This window comes from Myotis myotis, unplaced genomic scaffold, assembly GCF_014108235.1.
Source record: "Myotis myotis isolate mMyoMyo1 unplaced genomic scaffold, mMyoMyo1.p scaffold_m19_p_1, whole genome shotgun sequence".
Classification (NCBI taxonomy): Eukaryota; Metazoa; Chordata; class Mammalia; order Chiroptera; family Vespertilionidae; genus Myotis; species Myotis myotis.
The window spans coordinates 192317135-192322968 of record NW_023416313.1 but is presented as its reverse complement, the minus strand read 5'-3'; positions in this window follow the sequence as shown (position 1 = coordinate 192322968).

Below are 5834 nucleotides of genomic sequence, written 5' to 3'. Positions count from 1 at the left end.
AACGCTAAGCCAGCCCTGAACTTTCACCCGGACCAAGAGCGTCTTGCTGACGCGAGAGCGTCGTTGCCCTGGTGACGTACGTTCCTCTGCGGGGTCGTGCTCTCGCGCGGATAGAGACGCGGCCGCCATTTTGCCAGCGTCCGGTCCTCGTGGTCTGACAGCCACCTGTGGAGTGGAGTGCGGCTCCCGCGGCTCAGGGTTCTGCGACTTCTGTTAATCACATCCGCACTTTGGCCGTCACCACCCAACACGCCGACGGTAATAAACGGCTTCTAAGTGATACTTCATCCATCCTATTCGGCTGATTTTCACTGCACACAGTGCTCGCTGTCGGTCCTGATTGAATTTCCCACTTCTGAGTGGATTTGACTGCATATTTAAATGCAAGGAACCAAAACGCCCATCCATGAAACACGTTCCTGAGGTATCTATCTGTTTTTTAATAAAGTAAGGTCAAGGCCCCGTGTTCCAACCGGAAAAAAGCATTGTGGTGGGTTGTTAGTACTTAGCGATAATTTCAGATCCGGGAATCATTGACAGGGGGCCCCAAGTCCCTAGTTGCTCTAGTGTAAGACTTACCCTTGCGCCCTGTGCCCCTGCCTCCATTTCCCGTGTTCCAGTTTCTTTCCCATGTTCTGGACACCTTACAGATTGCCGGTTGGAAGTCTGCAAGGCAGCCCCTGAGAACTCGAAATTAGCGATTCGGCCGCCCCGTCAAGGGAACTTTAGGGCCAGTTCGTGGGCCTCAGTTTACCCGCGTGTCCGCCTTGTGACGTAGCGGACGTATCAGTTCTGCAGAGCTGGGCTTCTGGGTGGCCTTACGACTGCCTCATTTGGATCTCCTAGTCTCAAAATTCTATACACGACCTTCTTTTTTTTTTCTGGCTTTACTGGAAATGATGGCTTAGTTCTTAAGCATTTAGGTTTTTAGGCCATAAAGGGGAAAATCGTGTGTGTGTGTGTGTGTGTGTGTGTGTGTTAAAAGAAATCCAAGGCTTGTTTTTAAAAAAGGATGTGACTAACCAGGAGAAAGTGTAGCTTATTGGAGGCATGTGGAAGAAAACTGGGCAGCATCGTGGTGTGCGTAGCCTTATATTGAAGGACACATCTTACAGGTCGAGCCTTCCTTCGTTGGGTGTGAAGGTGAAATGTGTCCCTAGTCATCCAGAATGTTTTATTTACACTCTTTTGGGGAGGACATAGCCCCGGCCCTATTGGGTCAGGGTGCCACATGACGCATCTTTGAAAAATCAGCTACTTCCGCCCGGGCCGGTGTGGCTAAGTTGGTTGAGCGTCTTCCTGAAAGGGCGCTGGTTCGATTCTGGGTCAGGGCACTTGCCCAGGTTGCGGTTTGGGTTGGGTGGGGGTGCGTGGGGAACTGTGTCTCACGTCGATGTTTCTCTCTCCCCCTCTCCCTACCTCTCTAAATTAAAAAAAAAAAAAAAAAAATCAGTAAAAGCATTAAAAAATAAAAAAGAAAAATCAGCTACTTCCACCAGTAAGAAGTCAGCACATTGCAGTTAAGGGTAGGGGCTCAGGAGTTAGGAAGCCCGCGTGGGAACCCAGATACCGCCCATCACAGCACTGCTTGTGTGATCTTTCAGTGACAGAATCTCTCCGGCCCTCCGTTCCCTTATCTCATAAAATCGGGCTAATAATAGAAATAGAACTTACCCCAGAGGGGGTTGTGTGGATTAAATCAAATAACTAAAGCGCTCAATAAGGAAACGAACTGGCACAGCTTAAGTGCGTAACTGTTCTCTCCATGTAGAGAGGCTGTACTTATAATGCCCGTTTTCACCATCTTGACTTACACATGACCCCACCAGAATGAACATTTTTGTTAAAATGCCTGCAGCAGATATTTGGTGGTTAACTTTTTCTTTTTCCTCGATGTTTGTACTTTGCTTTATCTTAGAATAAAATTAGTAAAGCTTATGGTACAGGCACTTGGTTAATTGTGTACAAAGTAATCATTCAACATTTATTGAAATAGTGGATGCTATTTGCCAGGAACCACAGTAATTGCTGCAGATACAAAGTCAATTGAAACACGATCCATATCCTAGGGAATTCACCAAGATATGACTTGGGAGACTGACAAGGACATTAGTAATTACAGTGTGTGATAAACACATATGCACTGGAGCTATAGAAACACGGAGGTGGGACACAGAAATCATTGTTGGGAAACTCAGGTGGCTGCAATCGAGTTTTAAAAGACAAGTATAAATTAGCTGACTGAAGATGTGGGAGAGGAGGTGTTCCAAGTAGGGGTTCATTCATTCATTCATTCATTCATTCATTCAACAAATATCTAGAGCATATATAAAGTCAGGTACACATATACCTTATTAAGTCTTAAACTTATGAGGTAGCCAATTATTCTCATTTCAAATATAAAGAATCAGAGCATCAGAAAAGTAAAATGAATGATAAGATCTGGAATTGAGCATATCTGTATGTCTCCAGGATCCGTATTTTTTGTTGCCCTGCTGGTTTACATAAAATGAAACTTCATAAAAAATGTAGAGCTGCTTTTTCAGCCAGAGAAAGTGTTTACTCAGGCATTATAATGGCATACATGTTATTGTGTAATGGTAATATCCATTTTCAGTTCATAACTGAAGTTGCTCCTTTGTACCAAAAGCAAACAAACCATAAAATCCTCTCTCTGCCCCATTGCCCATAGACCATTTACCAGAGGGTTCTGAAAATAACCACAAGGTAGGATGATTAATGAGGAGGTGAAATGGCCTCATGGGATTAGGAAACTGAATTTCCAGGGCAAGGCAGTAGATTTGCTAAAATTTAGTAAAAGATTGGATTGGGGGTGGGAATGAGTTGTGGTGGTAAGGAGACCAAAGAAAAAAGATGAGCCAAACCTTCAAGCTGGGTGACCACAATGTTTGAGGTACCCTAAAATAAATAAGCACAGAAGGAAGAATAACTTTGAGACATGTGTTTAAGGGGCTTGTGGGATATGTCCGGTTAGAAATAATTAGATTGGATGTTGTGGGAGAAGTCAAGACAGACTTGGGAGTACTTTACATTTTTAAAAAGTTGAGCCCTGGCTGGTTTGGCTCAGTGGCTAGAGCATCAACCTACGGACTGAAGGGTCCTGTGTTCGATTCCGGTCAAGGGCATGTAGCTTGGTTGCGGGCACATCCCCAGTAGGGAGTGTGCAGGAGGCAGCTGATCAATGTTTCTCTCTCAATGATGTTTCTATCCCTCTCCCTTTCTCTCTGTAAAAAAAAAAAAATCAATAAAATATATTTTTTAAAAAGGTTGAAATCATAAGATTAGAAGGCAATGCCAATGTTTGGATATTAGTGGACATGAAGAAAATCATAAGGCCCTGGCCCGTTTGGCTCAGTGGATAGAGCATTGGCTTGCTGACTAAAGGGTCCCACGTGAGATGCTGGTCAAGGGCACTTACCTTGGTTGCAGGCTCCTCCCAGGCCCAGGCCCTGGTCAGGGCTCATGGAGGAGGCAACCAATCGATGTGTTTCTACTCACATCAATATTTCTCTCTGTCTTTCCCTCTGTCTTCTATTCTCTCTAAAAAGCAATGGAAAAATATCCTCGGGTGAGGATTAAAAAAAGAAAAAAGAAAAGAAAATCATAAGGAGAGCAGAAAAAAGGGATTCTGAAATAAAATGGTCCATTTCTTACATGGTTTGTTGAAATCCATCTCATTGCTTTATATTACAGATCATGATATAAATACATACAAAAACCACATGAGTGGGAATGTGGTGGGGAGAAATTTGTGTGCCCCCGCATGTTCACAGGACATGGGTTGGGTGACATTGAGTTAGGATAAAAAAACAAAACAAAACAGGGAGTGACCAATTATTAATTACAAAGTTTCATATCAAAACTTCCTTTAATATAGAAAAATTCCATAACATACCACATAAATATTCATAAATAGAAACATTAAACCATGTATAATGTAAGCATAGCTTTGCCATTAATTGGTTTTACACTTTGTTGTGAAATACAATATATTTTTCAATTACAGTTTTGAAAATCTTACAGTAATTCCTGATGACAGGGTGAAATGATAGTGTTTCTGAGATTTTCGTTTTGATTAAAGACTTTGAATTTTCTTGTGTAGCTCTTAGGTTTTATTATTTCACATCAATAACTTCACAGATTTTTAACTTAGAAGTGCTTCAATTAAATGTTATTTTTGAAAATTATCACCACTGGAAACATTTTTTATTTTAAAAAATTTATTAAACTATGTTGTCATATACTATTGTTATTTTCAGGTGTGTTCAACTTAGCGATTTGACGATTATGTACCTTACAATGTGATCAAGGTGTAAGTCTAGTTACCATCTGTCACTGATAGAAACTTATTTTAGATAATTATTTTAAAAGAATATAGAATTATTGGTAGACTGAAAATTACTAATTTGGGATATTTTAAAGGCTAGAATTTCATTTTGTAAATTACGTTAAATTTTGTAAAAGTTTGTAAATATAACTTCAGTGGAAGATCAAATTTTAAGAATAACTGAACTCTGTAAATACCCACAGGAATATTTACCATTTGACTCTTTATAAAAATTAAGTTACACACATATCTGAATTAATAACAATAATTCCCCTTGGGGTGAGGGGGGGGGGAGGAACATCTATAATAACCTGAACAATAAAGATTAAAAAATAATAATAATTCCCCTTTATTTAGCACACATAATTAAGAGTTGACTATGCAGATTTGATAGTCTTTATCCCCAGTTCCTATACTAAGCTTTGAACATTAATTAACCTCTTCTATTGACAGTGTTATCAAGGATGTTATGTTTTCTTATTAGTAATACTAGTGGCCCTGTGCACGAATCCATGCGTGAGTAGCTTGCTGCCGCTTGCCTCAGCTGACTGCCCGCCCACCGCAGCTTGTAGCTCTCCCGAAGCTCGTAGCTCGCTGCCCCGCCCTCCTGTAGCTCTCTGCCTGCTGCTCCGCCCTCCTATAGCTTTCTGCCACTCCTAGCTCACTGCTCTGCCCTCCTGCTAATTGGTCATTATGTGACAGTGTCCTGACTAATTTGCATATTACCCTATTATAAATATAGATTATAAATATAGATGAATTTCTAAAGCTAGAATTGAAGTTAGTAACCTGAAATAGATGTCCTTTTCCTGGCATTTGCCTACTAATACTTTTGTTTATAAATGTACCATCTGTTTAGAATTGTGTGAATATTATCTTTGCTTTCCTGTAGAATGAATGTACTAGTATAAGGAAATGCAGTGAACAAGTTACCTGATAAAATTTGTTTGAATCTGTAATTAAAAAAGAATGTGGGGATGGGAGGAGAGTTAGGTGTAATTTGCCTAAGGATAGAGGAATCCTATATAATAAAAGGCTAATATGTAAATTGTCGCCTTGACCGGGAGTTCAACCCGGAGCTAAACTGGGAGTTCAACCAGGGGACGGGGCCAGCCAGCCAACCACCCACGGCCCCTCCTCCCTGCTGGCCTGCTTGATTGGACTGAGGGATGGGCCGGCCGGCCCCCACCCGTGCACTAATTTGTGCACCAAGCCTCTAGTAGTATCATGAGTCTGCAAAGATTGCTGCTAAATGGAAAAGTCTACTCTGGTTAGAATTACTTTCTACAGCTTATATTGTGATACCTTATTCAGGTTAATGTATTTAAAAATATGAGAACTGGAGGTTACTCACTGATAAATATTTAGGGAAAATGAAACCATATTTGGTAAATAAAATTTATACATAAAATATAAATAACAACATCAACAATATCTATTGTTGGCAGGATGGTATATTAGAGGTACATTTAAAACTTGGCTTGGT